Genomic DNA, 19,306 nt, shown 5'->3' with positions numbered 1-19,306 from the left:
CTTCACAAAAAAAAGATAAGTGGAGACCATAATCAGACAGGCCAAAGGGCTATGCTTCAACAAGAATTAGAAGGAATGAACATGTTTTCATTCAGTATCTTGAGAAGCATTTATTGTATCACTTATTTTGCATATATTTGTTGGCTTATTGTCTCCCCCATTAGATTGTGAGCTCCTAAAGGATTGTGACTATCTTTTGTCTCTTTTTGTATCCCTAGCATTTGGCATAGTGCCTGGCACATGGATGTTCAATTATTTCAGTCATGTCTTACTTTTCATGACTCCATTTAGGGTTTTCTTGCAAAAATATACTGGAGTAGTTTGCCATTTCCTCCTCCAACTTATTTTTATAGATGAGAAAACCAAGGCAAACAGGGCTAGGTGACTTGCCCAGGGTCACACAGCTAGTAAGTATGAGAGGTCAGATTTGAACTCAGGAAGATGATTCTTTCTGATTCCCTCCCTGGCACTCTATGTGCTGTGTCACTTAGCTGACCCAATCATTGAGGGCTCTCCTCTTAAGAACTTTTGTTTATCTGCATTATATCCATTGTTGTTGTTGCTCAGTCAAGTCTAGCTCTTTGTGACCCCATGAAACATGTTGCCCATAGGGTTTTCTTGACAAAGATATTGAAGTGGTTTGCTCTTTCCTTCTCCAGTGGATTAAGCAGACAGATGTGAAGTGACTTGCCCAGGGTCACTCAGTGTCTGAAGCTGGATTTGAACTCAGGTATCCCTGACTCCAAGCCCATTGTTCTATCCATTGAACCACCTACCTGCCTCCTCAAAGGAGACTAATGTTTTGTAATCCTTAAAGTGCCATGACAATCCTATCCATTATGATAACTTTAGTAATTTGGTCAACAAAATGAGGTGGCCTCTGGCTGAATTAGAGGGATCATAGAAGTGAGCATGAGTCCCACTATCTTCAGCTCTCTATTCAGAGTCTTGTCTTACATTCACTTCACTTCACTTGTTCATTTCACTTAGGTCACTAGTAAGTTGTAGAGTGCTGTAGGAGGCCAACAGAACAGTGAGGGGCCTGTAGATGGAACCATGTGAACATAAGGTGAAAGGATTAGGCTGAATTAACCTGGAGAAGTGAAGTCTCAGAGGGAGACACTCCCTCTTGGGGAGGCATTGCGCTGGTACTACTTGGCTGTAGAGGACTGGATTGGGAGAGTTGGGTGATAGTCGCAAGAGTGACAAATTTCAAGTTGTCTGGAAAAAAGAGCCTAGCAGTGAGACCTACCCCCAAGAGAACACGACAACCCAGGGATGCTGGGGATTGGGCTGTCCTCCCCAGTTGGGCCAATGGACAGTGGAGAAGCTCCTGAGAGTCAATACCAGGGTGGGCACTGTTGTTTACCTAGGCTATGTTGGATTAGACAACCTCTTAGCTGCCCCCAGGACTCTTCAAGAAAGCAGGTGAAGTGCAAAGAATTAGTCTTTAATCTCAGTGCAATAGAGGCCCCTTGAGGGCAGGGGCTTTTCCGCATTTGTCTCTATACAGTAGGCACTTACTGAATGCTTGCTGACTAAATGACTCACGGTGGGTGAAATTTTGAAAATATTAAAGGGGAGCAGGATGAATTTCCCCCCTGGATTCAAGGAAAGCCCCTGGGAAGAAATCCTCCCCAAGGGATGGAAGAATCTCATCAAATAGACTGGAGAGGACATTTATTACAGGCAGTGGATGAGGTGAACACCAGCATGGTGATGGTAGAATGCAAGCTAGATTTTGAATGCTTAAAAAGACAATTGAAAGACAGATTATTAGGCTCTAGAATGTCAGGATCAGATATTTTTCAGTAGGTAGTAGTGGTGGGTAACTGATGGCTTATGAGTAAAGTAGAGGAATGACATGGTTAGAGAAGTGTATTCAAGTGTAACTGTGGATGATCCATTGGAGATGGAGGAGACACTAGAGGCAGGAAGACTTCTCAGGAGGCTAGCAGAATAGAGGGGAAAAGAAGTATCAGGGAATGCAGGAGGAGGGCTGCTGAGCACAGGGCACAGATAACACATGGGTGTTCAGTTGGCAAGACTTGGCAACTGATTCTATGTTTGGATTAAGGAAGAAGTCTAAGATAACTTCAAGGAGAGAATGCTGAGGGGAAGCTAGAGGAAGAGAAAGATGGGAGAGGAGATGCAGTCCACTTTGAGACACAGATAGTAGGATCTGGAAGCTAGACTCCCATTCAGGAGACCTAAAATATAGAGCTAAATCTCTCAGGAAAACCTTAGGGAAGCAATATCTACCTGGGGATCATCTTCAGAGGGTGATAAAGGAAGTCATAGACTGGGGGAGATTCACCAAGGGAGAGTGTATAGAAGAGAGAGGAGAGAGGAGAAAGGAGAAAGCCCCTGAAAATACTAGGGAGGACAACCCACACCATCACATGACCCATGAAAGGCTAGAAAGAAGGGACAGGTAGGAGGAAAATAGCGACAGTGCCAAGTAAGGGAAACCAATGCAGGAATATGCAGAATGATCTGAGAAGCATAACGTTAGCACTGGGATGTTTGTCTAATCCATTTTGTAGATGAGGAAACTGAGACTCAAAGATGAAAAATCTCTTGTCCAAAAGCATAGCCTAGAATTGAACCCAGGACCTTTGATTTCAAATATAGCATGATTTCCAGAGATAAAATCAACTCCATACAGAGAAACTGTCATTTTTGGGAAAGGGAAGTCTCTTACCTTTACCCCAGCATGTTCTTGACTCTAGGCCCATCTCATACAAAGAAAAGAAAATGAACTCTTGGTGTGCACCGTTCCTCTCATTCCAGAGATTCCCTGAGCACTTTTACAAGCTTCATTTGGGCCCAGCATCCCTCTGACATCATCCAGCTCTGAAATGCAGCAATCTCTGGGGGGGCATGCAGCAGCTGCTTAACAATGCACAGACAGGCTGGGCCATACACTGAGCACACACAGGAGGCCAACAGGGCCAGCTTCTCTCTGCTTTCCATGGCCTGAAAAACTTGTCCGCAGACATGGCTCAGGAGGGAGATGAAGTAGGAGCCATCCCCAATCAAGCATACTGTGCATGGTGCCTTGGGAGGCAGGAAAGGTTTGGTGCTCATGCAGGACTCCCACCCAATGCATACCTTGCACTCTCTGAGTCTCAGGACAGGAAACATTACACAAGTTGCAAGGCCTGGGTGTTTCTGGCAGCCTTGGCCTGGAGGGGCCCCTTTGCCAAAGAGCGGAGGTTGAGAATTTCAGCTGACGCCCCTGGTTTTCATCAAGCCCTAGAATAAGGGAATGCAAGAGGACTTTGAAAAATCCTATGTTATCTGAGCTCAAGGCATTCATTATTGGTGTTTATTAATTATTAATTTTTGTTATTTTCTTATAAAAAGAACCATATGCAAGAGAGCTATGTGAGCATGTGATGTCTGCATCTGTGGCTGGGAGAAAAGCACAGAAAGGGCATATCATCATGGCTTGGAGGCTGCAATCTCAAGATGGAGTAAAAGAGACAGAGAGAAAGGAAGAGACAAAGAGATAGAGATGAGGATAGAGTCAGAGAGACAAATACAGAGAGATAGACAGAAACAGGAAGAAAAGAGACAGAGAGACAGACAGAGACAGAGAGAGACAAGGAGAGACAAGGAGAGAGAGACAGAGAAGAAGAGAAGGTCAGAAAGACAGAGACAGACATACAGAGAGAGAGAGAGAGACAGAAAGAGTCAGAAAGGCAGAGAATGAAAGGTAAGGAATGAGAATAGTGGGGAGAGAGACAGGAAGAGAGAGATGGAGAGACAGAGAGACAGAAAAGTAGACAGAGACAGAGAGACAGGAAGAGATGGTCAGAAAGGCAGAGTCAGAGAGGCAGACAGAGACAGAGACAGAGAGACAAGAAGAGAGACAGAGACAGAAAGATAGAGACACACAAAGAGAAACAAGAAGAGAGAGAGAGAGGAGAGGGAGGGGGGGAAAGAGATGGAGGCAGAGAGAGAATGAAAGAGGTAGGGAGAATAGAGGGGAGAGAGACAAAGATAGAGAGAGGAAAAAAAACAGAGGCAACAAGCAATCCATTTTAGGCCATTACTTAAGTCCAGCTCCCCCAGCTGCAGATCCAAGAGTTAATGGGGTGCCTTGGAAAAATTTTTGGGTATGAAGTTAAAAGAAATGGGTGCAAATGCCAGCTCTGCCCCTATCATCTGTGTGACTTTAAGAAGTAGCTCAACCTCTCTGGGCTTCAATTTCCTCCTCTGTAAAATCAAATGATTGGAGTAGATGTCCTCTCAGGTCCCTTCCACCTCTGAATCTGGGATTTGATTCTACAACCCTATGATTTTTCTCTTCTTTAAAATAAGAGGCTTGAAATAGAGATGTGACGTAAGATATGATAAGATAGGATAGATCATCCGTTAAGTACTTAAAATATGCCAGGTACTGTTTACTGTTAAGGAATCAACAAGCAGCGATTAAGACGATCCCTGCTCTTAAAGAGGTTATATTCCCATAGAGAAGATAACACATAATGGTGACTGGAAATGGAAGAGGTGACAAGCATTACTGAATGGCATAGAATGGCCTAGAATTGTTCAGGGCCCTTTGCCCCAGCAAAATAAGGCAGAAGCTCATCAATTAAAGCTGAGGGACTGGATGGAATTCCAGGGATCGGGTTGAAGTTACTAGTGGGCAGCAGGTTGCTTTAGGAGTTCCTGCCTTTGACTGGTTTCCTGTTTCCCCTCTCCATTTTGATTCAAGTTTGGACCATGACCTCCTAAATGCCAAAAATGTGTTCTCTGTCTCCTGGGCTTCTCAATGCCACTGAAGTCCAACATGCATCAGGTTCAACTTTCTCTCTTTAATCCAGGGGATAGCCTTCTTTTTGGATGATTCCATTTTACTGGTAACCCTGACAAGTGCCTCCAACTTTACCAGTATTGAAGTACCAGGAGCTTCTGCTAGAAAAGCATAAACAAAATTTCATCAAGTATTTGTGCCCCCCAGGGCCTTCCTCACATATGGATCCCATTGAACCCTATCCCAGGTTCAAGGCAGTCTGTGGACATGGGTAAGCACTGACTCAAAACCTAAGCTCATAAGGCCCCCACAAGTTTTTGTTTTATCTTACCAGCTATCAGAAGAAATATTAATTCAAAGCAAAGTCATTTTAGTAAAGACCATAGCAAAGTTCATGGCCAGGATATTCCACCACTCAGTCAGGAGTATGTTCTCCCACAAGTTACCACAGCACTGGTGAGGGAAGGACAACGCACATAGGAATCTCTTACAACCAGAGAATCCACATGGAGGACACACAACTGGGCCTCCAATCCTTGTTAAGGGGCATCTCTCAATGCTAATGCATTAGAATCACCAGTCACATCTTGGTCAATATGTCTAGAGATATCATCCAGAAAAATGACCTTCTCCATGAATCTGGAATATTCTGCTGCTCTGTTCTCCACAATACCTTGCTCTCTGCTGGGCATTTCTATAACTGCTGCTACCATTCTTTATAAGTGGTCAAGTGTGAAGACCTCTAGGGACAAGGAAGATACTATTTTTCAAAGAAGCCCATACCATAGACTATTCTTACCCATTGGGCCTACATCTTTGGATACCAATAGGCTTATTCTACTCTCCCTCCAAAGGACAGGCCTTCAAACACTTGAAGATGATGGCCTGTCTGCCTCCTTTACATTTTCTTTTCTTCTCCAAACTGGTCTTCACATGATATGATGTCAAGATCTACACCTTCCTAGTCACCTACCTCTGGGTGATTCCAGTTTACTACTGGTTGTCTGAAAAAGAACACTGAGTCCAGTATTCCAGATGGAGACTCCCTTGGGCAGAACACAGTGAGGTACTGTTGTTCCTGGCTGAATACTATACTCTCGATACTTACTGAACCTCTGAGTCAGAAGAGTCCTCAGTAGCAAGCTAGCCTGGCCCTGGACTGGAGTCTCCTCTCTAACATATGGCAGGTCATCATTTTTCCTCTGCTTGAAGATGTCTAGTGATGGGGACCCCAGCATTTCCTGAGGTGGGTAGCTCCTTCTCCTGTCTTGTGTTCATATAGTTGGTGCCAACACAAACTGCGATGCCAGTCAAACCACAATGCTTGCTTGGATCTAACCTGGCCAGATTGATTGATTTTGTCCAGAAAAGGGGACACTGGCACAAAGGATCTAAAATGGCGTTCCTGAGGTCTCACATCACAGATATGACCATGTTACTTCCCAGATCAAAAACCCACAGTGGGTCCCTCTTGTGACAAGCAGAGAGAATCTGCCCCTTTCCAGGTTTATCTCACAATTCTCTCCTTCACAAACTTCATATTCCAACCAAACTGGCCCATCTGTTCTTCCCTGAACTTGATCTGACTTCTCCCACCGCCACACTTTGCACAGTCTGCTTCCTCTGCTTGGGAGGCATTCCTTCCTTTCTTTGAGGCAAACTGGGCTCATTAGATTCCTTCAAAACTCAGCTCACATGCTATCCTCCATACAGCCTTGCCTAAATCTCCTTATGATTCAGGCCTCTTATCCTCAACTCATCTCACATTTATTTTTCTGGACATAACATCTAGTTCATCTCCAAGAGAATCAAAGCTCATTGAGGGAAGGGGTTGATTTTTGCTTTGGGTTGTTTTCATTTTTTTCTTTGTATCTTAATACATCTTTGTACCTACCATACCACAAAATACATATCATACCACGTATTGCCACTGAACACTAAAGATGGGTCATTCAGACAGTTACTAGGACAGTAATGGGGGGAGAAAGTGGAAAGAGTCCTAGATTTGGAATCTGAAGACCTGGGTTGGAATCCTTGCTCTTCCATTCACCACCTGGGTGGTGGAACATGAATCTCTTCATCTCTCTAGGTCAGGGGTTCCAAAACTTGGTCTCTGAAATAGATAGATAGATAGATGATAGATAGATAGATAGATAGATAGATAGATAGATAGATAGATAGATAGATGATAGATGGATGGATGGATGGATGGATGGATGGATGGACGGACAGACGGACAGACAGATAGATAGATAGGTAGGTAGGTAGGTAGGTAGGTAGGTAGGTAGGTAGGTAGATATGTAACTATAGTTCAATATAAATTGACTTCCTTTGCAATCGTGCATATTTTATTCATTTAAAAACATGACAGTGAAAAGTCTCACCAGACAGTTCTAAAAGGGGTCCAGGAGGCAAAAGAGATGAAGGAGCCCTGCTCTGGGCCTTGATTTCCTCTATTGTTATAAAAAAAATAGAATCATGGCACCACAGAGTTTCAGAGCTAGAAGGAACCAGAGAGGACATTTAATTCACACCACACATACAGATGGAATCCTTAGAACAACTAATCCATATTGAAGACCTCCAGCGATGAGGAACTCACCACCCTTCAAGAAATTCAATTTGGGACAGCTCTCATGATTAGGAAGATGTCCCTGAATCAAGCCTGCATTTGTTTCTTTGCAGCTGCCTCTCATGGCCCCTGGTTCTGCACTCTGGGGCCAAACAGAACAAAGCTAATCTCTCTTCCTTGTTGCAGGTTTACAAATGCTTGGACTGCTGTCATGTCCTCCCTGAGTCTTCTAAATGACATTGACTGGCTTGAAGGTTTGCAGTGGACCTTCTATATACAACCTCATTCAGTCAGTAAAATGAGTGTTGTGGATTAGGTGAACGCACAAGTTCTTTACAATTCAAACAGTCTTTCTAGAAGTCTGTCTAGTCCTTGACCTCTTTCCTAGGTAACTAAGGAGGAAGGAGTCCATCATTTCCACTCTGAAGGTGCTGACAGGGAAAACGTCCTTTCTATGGATTCATCATTGTGTATTCTCTAAAGGATCAGTCCACCTTCCCCTAGGGTGCCTAGGACAGGCCCAACACTATTCTCCCTTTTTCCAAAATGTACCCTGCTTTGGGATGTCTTGGGACTTGTCCATCATGCCCTTGAACAGGGTGTCTCCCTCCATCCCACTGTTCAGTTTTCGCTTGTGTTCTGTCTTCTTTGTAAGCTCCTTGAGGGCAGGGACTATCTTTTTGTTTCTTGACATTTGTATTCCCAGCACTTAGCACAGTGCTTGCCACATGGTAGTCAGTTAACGTTTATTGACTATTTACTGACAATCCCATGAGGTAGCAATTAGTCCAATTTGTCAAATGAGAAAAGAAGCCAGAGTGGTGAAGCAACTTGTCCAGGGGCCACACAACTAGGAAGTGTCAGAGATAGGAAAAGCTCTCCACTCTTCTTGACTCCAAGCCTAGTGCTTGACCCACTGTGCTACACTACCTGGGGACTTAAACCCAAGAGACTTGAGCTTATAACTTGGTTCTGTCACTTACGAACTGTATGACCATGTTGAGTCTTCTTGCTTTTCTGAGCTAAGGTTTCCTTGTCTACAGAATGGGAATAGTAATGTCCCTCACAAACTGTATACAAATGTGAATTGTCATCATCATGACCACCACCACCACCACCATCATCACCACCGCAATCATTTTCTTCACCACCATCATATTTATCACCACCACCACAATCTTCTTTTTCTTTTTCTTCTCCTTCTTTCTCATCATCATCACCATCAGCAGCATCATCTCTACCACCACTATCATCATTGTCATCATCAGTCTATATTTAGCATATTAAGGGCCATCTGGCACACCTAATTCCATTTTACAGATAAGCAAATTGAGGTCATTGGAGGTTAAGTGACTTGCTCAAAGTCACAAAGGAAATAAGTGTCAGTGTTGATATGCACTCAGGTCTCCTTACCCCACATGGCATGTCCTTTCTACTACACCACATTTTCTCTTTGCCTCTTTCATCAATGTTGTTTTCCACTGTGGAATATAGGAAAATCCCTTCATTTTTCTGAACCTCAATTTTCTCATCATAAACTGTACATTCAGTACATGCATATACACAAAGAGAGAAAAGATGAGATGAATAGGTAGGAAATTTAAGTACTACAGAATTTGGAGTTACCATCATCTGTTATCCCTATGAAACAAATTGAATTTTTGATCTACAAATAAAAGACACAGGCAAAATTCCTGAAACAATTTGTATTGTGTATTACGGGTCAAAGGACTGAACAGACCATATGTAGAGCAAGGGAAGTGAATTCACTTTTAAGTAGTTTCAAGGAAGAATGCAAACCATCAACAACCATATGAGGGAAGGCTCCATATGATGAACAGTAAGAGAAATACAAGTTGAAACAGATCTAAGCTTTCTACTCAAGTCCACGAAATTGACTCATGATAAAAGACAGAAAATAGTGACTGGTAAAGGGGTTAAGGGAAGAGAGCCACAACAACGCACAGATGGTGGAGTCAAGAGTTGGCTCAACTATTTGCCAAAGGTCTTTACGAGCTATACAAGAAATTATACTTAGTGATCCCAGTGGAAGTTATTCACCCCGATGAAGTCAAAGATAAAATGGAAAGTCTCACATGTATATGTGTGTATATATAATACACACACACACACGTGTGTGTGTGTGTGTGTGTGAGGTTTGTTGCCACACAGAATTAAAATCAATGTGAGTAGTCATTGACTGAGAAGTTGCTAAACAAATTTCAATACATGATTACAGTGGAAAAGTATTGTGGTGTAAGACAAATGTGGGAGTTCATAAGATTACAGATCTATTGCTAAAAAGGATCTTGAAGGCTGTTTGGTGCAACTTTCTCATTTTATAGATGAAGAAACTGAAACCCAGAGATATGAATTAATATGATCTAGGTCACAGAGGAAGTAGAGCTATTAGGATTCAAACCCAGATCTTTTTTTCTCAAAATCCAACACTCTTCACATTGCCCCTTGGTAGCTGTTAGGGTGGCATCTATGAAATACTACAGACTGAAAGGAGTAGAACTGGGAAAAATGTAGAAAATAAAGTGTGAAAAATAATATAAAAGAAAACTGCATTGGAAGACATCATGATTCTGAGTATTGCAATGACCAAATGTGAATTTGAAGAGTGATTATGATAAGGGTCCCCAACCCTTCAAAAGAAAGGTGGTTGACATTCAGGAGAGCAATTTGGAACTATACCCCAAGGCATTAAACTGTAAATACCTTTTGATCCAGTAATACCGATGTCATGGTCCTATTCGAGAACGAAGGACAAACACACACACACACCATTACTAGGTCTGTAGCCCAAAGAAATCACAAAAAGGGAAAAGGACCTGCATGGACAAAAAAGCCCTTTTTGTGCTGGCAAAATATTGGAAATGGAGGGGATGTCCATCAATAGGGGAATGACTGAATAAGCTGTGGTATATGAATGTAATGAAATACTATTGTGCAATAAGAAATGATGAACAGAAAGATTTCAAAAAATGTCTGGAAAGACTTGTATGAACTGATGCAAAGTGAAATGAGCAGAATCAGGAAAACATTGTATTTAGGATCAGCAACGTTGAGTGATGATCAACTATGAATGACTCAGCTTTTCTCAGTAACACAATGGTCTAAGACAAGAACAAAGAATTCATTCATGAAGGGAAATGTTATCCACAACCAGATAAAGAACTGATAGATTCTGAATGCAGATCAAAGTATATTTTTCACTTAATTTGTTACTTTTTTCTGTTTTTTATTTTGATTTATTTCTTCTTTCACAACTGTAACTAATATGGAAATATGTTTTACATGATAACACATGTATGACATATTAAATCATCTACTATTTTTGAAAGAGGAGAGGAGAGGGAGAAAAAATTGGAACTTAAAATCTTGTAAAAATGTAAAAAATGTAAAAATGTAAAAAATATTGTCTTGATATATAATTGAGGAAAAATAAAATACTACTAAAAAAAGAAAGGTGGTTGAGCATAGGTGCAGAATGGAACATATGGTGCTAGACATAGACAGTAGGTAGTCTATGTTTTGTCTATATGCCCCCTTTATTATTAAGGATAGCTCAGGATGAGGGGAGGAACAGATATGTAAGAGGAAGGATGAATGTCACTAGTAAGTACATAATATAAAAAACATCAATCAAACATTTATTCAATTGGATAAAAGAAAAAGTATATTTAAAATAAGTAAATCACATTTGTGTCATTGACTGCTTTGTTGGCGGGAACTTAATTTCCTCTGGGCATCCAATTTCCTATTAGCAAATTGGAGCCCTCGAGAGAGCTCATTCCAGGCATGTGATTAATTAAGGTCTATATCCCTCAGACCTTGAGAGTCTCAATTAAAAACTAAAAGAGAGCCTGTGAGGAAGCAGTCATCTAGTCCTTCTCTGTCATTTTCCAGAAAAGGAAACTGAGGCTCAAAGACTGAAATAATTCACCAAGGATGACACAAATAGCAAAGTCATAAACCCAGGGTTCAAATGCCCAAGTATTCAAAAGCACTTTCCACTGTACTTCACTACCTGACCAACTTTACATGCTCAAGAGCTTCAGTATAGACTGGTGACTGCTATAAGATGTCTGAATAGAAGAGGAAGGACAGGACAGGGCACATATTCTTTTGTTAGAAAAGAAGTGGAGGAAACCTTAGCCATGACCCCAAATGGAAAAGAAAGCCCTAACTAGGATGACAGAATGGGATCCCTTGTCAAGTCACCCAGATGTGGGATCTAGAAATGAAAAGGAGTACAAGTAACTCAACCTTGTTAGGGCTGAACATAAATGGGGAGGGGGACAGTGTGCTTATGTGGAAGGGAATTTGTCCTGAAGGAAATCAGCCTATCTGGAGGAAGGGATGTGCTGCAGTAGAGGAAGATAGGTGATGAGAGTGGAACCTTCTGTTGTACTGCTGGTGGGTGGGTGTCTTGTTCCTTGGTGAGGGCTCTGGAAGAGTAGTGGAAGCATTCTAGTCTAGGGGCCACATGAGGCTTTGGATGTATGAGTGAGAGTAGTTTAAAGGAGACCCAGGGCTGTTGTTAGCTATCGAGTTGTTCACAATCAGTAGCAATCCCTGAAGTTCTAACTTGTAGTTGGAGAAATCCCACACATATAAGCGGTAAGAACTGCAAAAAGTGAATGCGTGCTAATTATAAGCAAACTTATTTGAAAAGTTTTAACTTATGGACATAGTACAATAAAAAAAAAGATGATTGCACATGAAACTGCCAGTCTATCATGCATAACTTGCTGTTACTTGCAAATGTACAATAAAATTATCACGTGCATTTTTTCCTCTTTTATTCCTTCCCCTTCTCTTCTAACAGAGATGAGTACAATAAGACACAAATATATACATATCTGTACACTGGGTGTATGTGTATATATACACACATACACATATATGTATGTATATGTGCATGTATGTGTGTATGTAAAATTGTTCTACATGTAGTTCTATTTATCAGTTCTTTCTCTGGATGCAGATAACATCTTGTTTCCTATCTCCTTTGTAGTTAATTTGGGTATTTATAACATTCCAAATACCTTATTCACTCACAGTCATTCTTAAAACAATATTGCTATTACTTTTATTGAGAAATTAATCAAGGGCTCTTACGGCAGATTTTGGGGAGCTCCTTAGGAAATGAGACTCAATTGTATTGACTAGAGAGCTGCTATAACTTGGAATTACTCCCATTCCATCAGGGGCCATGATAGAGCCTTGGCAAACAGCCAATTAGTTAATGTGACATGGATGAAAATGGAGCCAAGGAGACTGAGAAGGAATTGTCAAAGAGGTAGAAGGAAAACCAGGAGAGAGCAGTGTCACAGAAGCAAAAGGAAGAGAGAGCTTTGAGGAAAAGAAGACAATTGTTAGTGTCAAAATTTGTAGGAAAATCAAGAGGAATGAGAGCTGAAAAAAATCATCTGATTTAGCTGCTAAAATATCAGAGAGCAGTGGCAGTAACAAGAGGTAACAAGAAATAAAAAAGAGCAGGAGATGAGGAACTAGAGACAATGAGTACAAACCATTCATCTGGAAGTTTAGTAGTGAATAGAAAATAAAGAATAATAGCTTATATGGGAGGCAGGTTCATGTGAAGGATTTTTTTTTTTAATGATAGAGGAGAACTGATCATTTACATAGGTAGGAAGGAAGAAGTCAATGGATAGAAAGTGACTGAAAAATGAGAAAAGAAACAATGATCTATGGGAAAAGTTCGCAGAGAAAATGTTCTGGAGTGGGAGCATATTGAATCAATATCCAAGTGGGAGAATTGGCCTTGGAAAAAGAAGAGGTGCAAAAAGCCTGGTTAGTAAAAAACAAAAGCAAAAAGTCAGGTCCTTAAGAAAAGACTAATTAAAATTTTTTTAAAAACTGCATCATAATGCAATAATTTTAGGGCACTTTAACATTCTTCTTTGTTAAGTTGACAAATCTAACAAGAAGCAGATTACAACTTGAAAGAATGTTGGGAAAAACCAGATTTGCCAGAACTGTGGGGACTATTGAATGGGAATCTTAAGGACTATACATACCTATTTTCATTTTTACATAGAACTTTCATTTGTTAAAGTTTTTGTTTTTTAAATTGTAATGATTTTTTTTACTTTTAATTTTTAATGTTTCTTCAACACCCAATAGAGTTTTTCTTAGTAACAAGGTATAAAAGCTAAACATATTGACCAAATGTGACGATCTGACAATCACAAAAGAGCTTTACAAAAATTGTCCTATGGAGTAATGCTAGGAAATAAAGATCTCATAAACAAATGCAGACAGGCAAAAAGCTAAAATGCATCCCATTTAGAACACAATGTAACAAAATTTTAATAGATAAAAGAAGTTGGAACCACAATTACAGTCCTGATTGGAAAGTAAAAAATGAAAAGAGGAATAACCAAAATAACTAATTGGCAAAAGACCAAATTGTGGAAACAATAAAAAATATATTAGAGAGAATGATAATAGTGAGACAACATAGCAAAATTTATGGAATACAGCTAAAGCAGTTCTAAGAGGAAAATATATATCCCCAAAGACTTATATTAACAAAAGAGTGGGAAAGTGAGCTAATTAATTAAGCATGCAATTAAAAAAATTTATAAACCAACTAATTAATAATCCCCAAGCAAGCACCAAAGAAGAAATATCTAAAATTTTGTAACTGTTCAAATGTGGAATGGATTGCCTTAGGAAGCAGTGAATTATCTCTCTCTGAAAGAGAAAAGATTGTATAATTACCATTTCTGAGGGAGAATTGACCTGTTATTTAATCAACCAAAGCAGATCCTGGTCAGGAATTTCCTTTTCTAATGAAGGCCAGCATATTCTTTCACCTTACTGTCCTAGAAAATTGTCTAAAATTCGGAGAAGTTAAGTGACTTACCCAGAGTCATACAGTCAGGATGTGTCAAAGATGAGACTTGAATCCAGGTCTTCCTGACTCTATCAAATCCCTAAACCCTATAGGTTACCTCTAATGATGTTAATAGTAATGAAGATTATAAGATTAATATAAGAATATGCGAATGAGATGATGTAAATTACTGTCATTTATGTGGAGCTTTAAAGGGTTTTAGCTTGGGTGAGTGGAGACAAGACAATTAGAGAGACACTGGATGTGGAGGATATCACTCCTGCCCTCAGAGCTTTGAGTAGAGCTAAGCGTTCAGACCGGGTACATTAAGGTAGAGTTCACAATACAAGGCTGTATGTTATTTAAGATAAGGACCAAATAAGCAGGATGGGCAGCCAGCTAGAGGAAGGAGTCCAAAGTTTAGATGAAGGAGATGTGCCAGTATCCCTGTCACACCAATTTCCCCACCCCTAATTGGGCAAATGCATCCTAAGCCTATTTTACCATAGCATCAGACCTTTGTCACAAGGTTCTCATTACACAATACCTTATATCTCCTTACATGATATCCAAAACACATCAACTCTCTCTCCTCCAGAGACCCCCTGGAAGCCATCTCTAGGGAGACTTTTCACAGCAAGGAGAGGTCACAAAAACACAACAAGCTAAGGTGTCAGCAGGCTCTTCACCACCTCCTGTTTTTGAGGTTAGTCTGTCTGAGTACCCTTGGATGGCTTTCAGCTTGGGTTCTAGATACCAAATGAGATCTAAGAAGCTGGAAAGAGATGGCGTGGCTCAGAACCTACTCAACCACATCCCTTCTTTTTGGTGGCTTGCCTCATCATGAGTGGGACTTCCACATATAGGCTAGAGGCACCACAGTTCCCACCAAATGTGTATTCAAGATTTTTTTTGCTTGTCCTTGGACACTTAGAGGTTAGACAAAGGTCTCACCCTGTCTGTTCAACCTGGAATCTGAAACCTTCTGTAGTGGAGAGTGTCAAGGGTAGTCAAATGACCCAACCAAGCTTCATGTTAGTCCACACATGACTCCCTTCCCTTGGAAACTGAAGGATAGGAAGAAGTGAACCAGCCAAAAGAAGACTTGGGAAGTTACAAAGACAGTAACTGAATACCTATTGGACCAAGGAAATATTTGTGGACAAAAACACAAGGAAGTGTCCAAGAGGGACACTAAAGGAAAGCAGAGGTTCCATTAAACTAGCCAAACAAGTGACCATATCTAACTGCCTTGCAAAACTCTGCCTCTCTAGTCATCTACCTCTTTGTAGAGGAAGGACATTTATTTCATGCTTCATTCTCAAAAAAAAAGACTTTCACAAAGAATCCATGATCTTAGGACAAAGTAGGAAGGGAGACAAAAGAAACCTTCAGCTTGTGTGAGAAGATATCCCCATAATTTGAAAAGATGGAAAACACAGACTACCACGAGCTCCCAGCCACCCACTTTTCCAAAGAAATCAAGCAATTTGGTGGTTTCCTACTGAAAGCGGTTCTGGATAACACAATACCATGGTCAGCTGTGTGATCACATTTGGCATCCAAGGTACCTGATTTCTCTGCAGAAAAAAAGACAGTGACTTTGCTTCCAGACAGGGCATGGTGGGGGGAGAGTAAAAGCCTTGAACCTAACCTCTCCCAATCCCTTTCCCCCAAAAAATTCAAAATGTAGTGTTAGAGCTGGAAGGACCTTGGAGACCATCTTGACTCTACAGAGTGAAGGGAATGACTTATTCAGGATCACAGTCAATTCAAGGAAGCTGAAGTTGGTCTGTGGACAATTGAAACATATGTATGTTTTTCAAATGTTTTTTTGAAAAATGAACATTGACCATAATGCATTAAAATATTGACCAGTTATGCATTCAGATTAACTCATTTTGATGGGTAAAGTATCCTACCCTCACCTCAGTCCTTCCCTCAAAGTGCCTGCCAGGACTTCCTTTATTCTCTCTTCTTGTTTCCTGTTCCTCATATGAACAGATCTTGTGTGTGTTCCATGTTTTTAGTCTTTGTGGGTTTTGTTTTTCCCTTGGCATTATTCCCCCAGGCCTTTCCTGACCTCAGCATTCAGTGTATCTGTCCATCTTATTGGCATTGTGGCACTGTGTGGCATTCATTTGAACAATTCATTTATCCCTGCTTATATTGTTGGACATTTCAATTGCTTCCTGTTTTGTTGAGTTTGATTGTAATTAAAGAGAGATATTTTATCATTATTGTTTGTTGTCATTATCACCATCGGTAATACTTTCCAATTACTCTCCCAACAACAGCATTGGAGTCACATGGTCTGATTATTGGAGGAACTTTTCTGACTAATGCTCTCCAGAGAAATTCTCACATTTTTAATTAGGTAGAGTCAAATGGAGATTAGAAGTCAAAGACTCCTGAGAGGCAATGTGGCCTAGTGGATGAGGCATAGACTTGAAATCAGGAATATCTGAGTTCAAATTCTGCCTCAGACCCTTATTACATGTGTGACTCTGGGTAAGTCGCTTAACTTAATTTGCCTCAGTTTCCTGAGGATAATAATAATGCTAACTTTGCAGGTTTGTGAATATCAAATAAGATGATATTTGTAAAAATGCTTAGCACAGTGCCCAGCACATAGTAGGTGCTATATAATTATATAATTCTTTTCCCTTTCCTTCAATGAACTCTTAAATCCCTTCTGTTCTAATTCAATTATTCTATGACAAAACTGTAATGGGAAGGGGACCTAGAGAACATCTTTGCCTAATGCCTCATTTTCCTATGGAGGGAACAGAGGTCAGGAATTGGTGTTCAATCAAGCAGTAGCACCTAGGTGTCCCAAATACCACTTGAACACTTTTAACTAGGTTGTTAACAATTGACCTCCTTTGAGGTCCTTAGAATATGAAGGAATGGAGACACAGAGACACTAGGACACTTCCTTCCAGAGAAGCAGTCACTGGTCTTGTGGTTTAGAATAATGGGCTAAGCAAATCAGGGAACCTTCCCATCCTTTCAGGAGCACCCTCTCCTGTAAGCTAACCCTCTTCTTTCCAAATCATCCTAGGAATGCAGTAAAAAAAAACATTCCAAGGAAGATATGACCAGCAGGCCCTGGGGTATTGATTCATACATACCCAGAAAGCTAAAAAGGGGAATGGGGAGCAAAGCAGAACACCTCCTTGTAAAGCCCTGGGGGAGAAAGTCCAAAGAGTCAGGAGTGGAGCAAGGAGATGAATGAAAACAGGCTAGCCTGAACTTCCTATAAAATGAATCTAAGATGGAATGTTTGTACCCAGGAGCCAGAACTTCCAGAATGCCATTTAGTTCACAAATCCCTCTTACTCTCCTAATAGATTTCCCTACCTTATCTCTCCTCTCTCCATATACCTTTTGCACCATTGCCAAAGCAACTTTCCTAAAGCATGGGTCTGAAGGTGTCCCCTACTCAGTAAACTCTGACTGACTCAGATCAAATATGAATTCCTCAGTTTACCATTTCAAGTCCTTCTCAAGCTGAATCTCACCTGCCTTTCCCACCTCAGTCTATTATTGCCCTTTCTGTACTCTCAGGTCTAGTCAAACTGGTCTTGTGTTCATCATACGTGTTCCTCTTTGCCTTTGCCCTGGCTGCCCCTAATGCCTGGAAGGCACTCTCTCCTTGTTTTCCTAAATACTGAACTCAAGCACTATATTCTACATTGTCCCCCCACCCAATTATCCCAGTTTCTAGTGCTTTCCCCCACCACCAATTACCTGTATTTCTTTTTTTGTGGATTCTGGATATAGCTGCAATTACATATTTGATCTTGCCCATTCCAATGTAAATTCTTGAAAGAGAAGGATGTTTGACTTTTGTCTTTGTAATTCCCACAGCTGATGCACTACTGAATCACAGGAGATTTTTTCCTATGTGCCCATTGACTGATTGATAAGTATATCTTTGGGACAAAAGACATGAGGAGTTAGGCATTTTCCTTACCTAGTTATAAATCCTTTTCCATCCTATGGCTGCCTTCCCATTGCCCCTCCAACGTTGACCACTTCCTTTTTTTTCTTTTTAATCATGATTGGCTTGCTGAGTATGAAGGAAACTTTAGAATTCTCCTGTTTTCCATCTCCCTAATTCCTAGTGACTTGGAGCACATTGTGTATGGCTGTTAATTAGATACATTTTTTCTTCTGAAAAGTATTTGTTCATGTTCTTCATGTGTCTGCTGAGTAATGGCTTTCCTCATTTTTTTCAGGTACCAAAAGGGTAAAATCATGTTTCCCTCCCCTTTCGAAAGAATGCTGGAAAGCGAGATTGCAAAATCATGGAATCATGAAAAAAGCTCTGCCTTGCCAAGGACCTCGATATTCTTATAAGGAGAGTTTTAGGGAAATCTAGAAGTACCAGGTAAGCAATGCAGCACTGTTATTCACATCTTCTTATTCAACCTATACCAAAGTAGCAAATCTCTTCTCACCAGCCCTGATCCATCTATCTTTGAGTTGTAAGTCTCTGAGCAGAAAGAGCCCCTGATTCCCCAGGGCAGGCTCCTCTGCCTTGGGATGATGCCAAGTGTTAGTAAGTTCTCCCTGATTTCAAGCCCAAAGACTTCTCTGTGCAACTTCCCCTAATTGTCACTAATTCTGCCCTCTGGGGCCCAGCACAACAGGCCTAATCTCTCCTTTACATGACAGCTCTTCAAGGACTTGAAGACAGCGACCATGTTGTCTTGAAGCCTTCTCTTGTCCAAGCCAAAGATCCGTAGTTTTGCTTTTGTTTGTTTTCATTTTATTGTTGCATGATTTGTGTTCCAGTGTCTTTATTCATCCTTGTTACTCTCTCTCTCTCAATGTACTCCAAGGTGTGGATATCCTTCCCAACAAAGAACTGACCCCAAGGCTCCTTTTATTGTTGTTCAGTCATTTCCAGTCCTGTCCAAATCTTCATGACCTCATTTGGGGTTTTATTGGCAAAGATTTCTGAGAGGTTTACCATTTCCTTCTCCAGCTCATTTTACAGATGAAAAATCACCATCTGTAAAAGAAACTGAGGCAAACAGGGTTAAGTAATTTGCCAAGGGTCACATAGCTAGTGTGTCTGAGACTG

The sequence above is a fragment of the Notamacropus eugenii genome, chromosome 3 (assembly GCF_028372415.1).
Source record: "Notamacropus eugenii isolate mMacEug1 chromosome 3, mMacEug1.pri_v2, whole genome shotgun sequence".
NCBI classification, from domain to species: domain Eukaryota; kingdom Metazoa; phylum Chordata; class Mammalia; order Diprotodontia; family Macropodidae; genus Notamacropus; species Notamacropus eugenii.
This window is presented reverse-complemented; position numbering follows the sequence as displayed.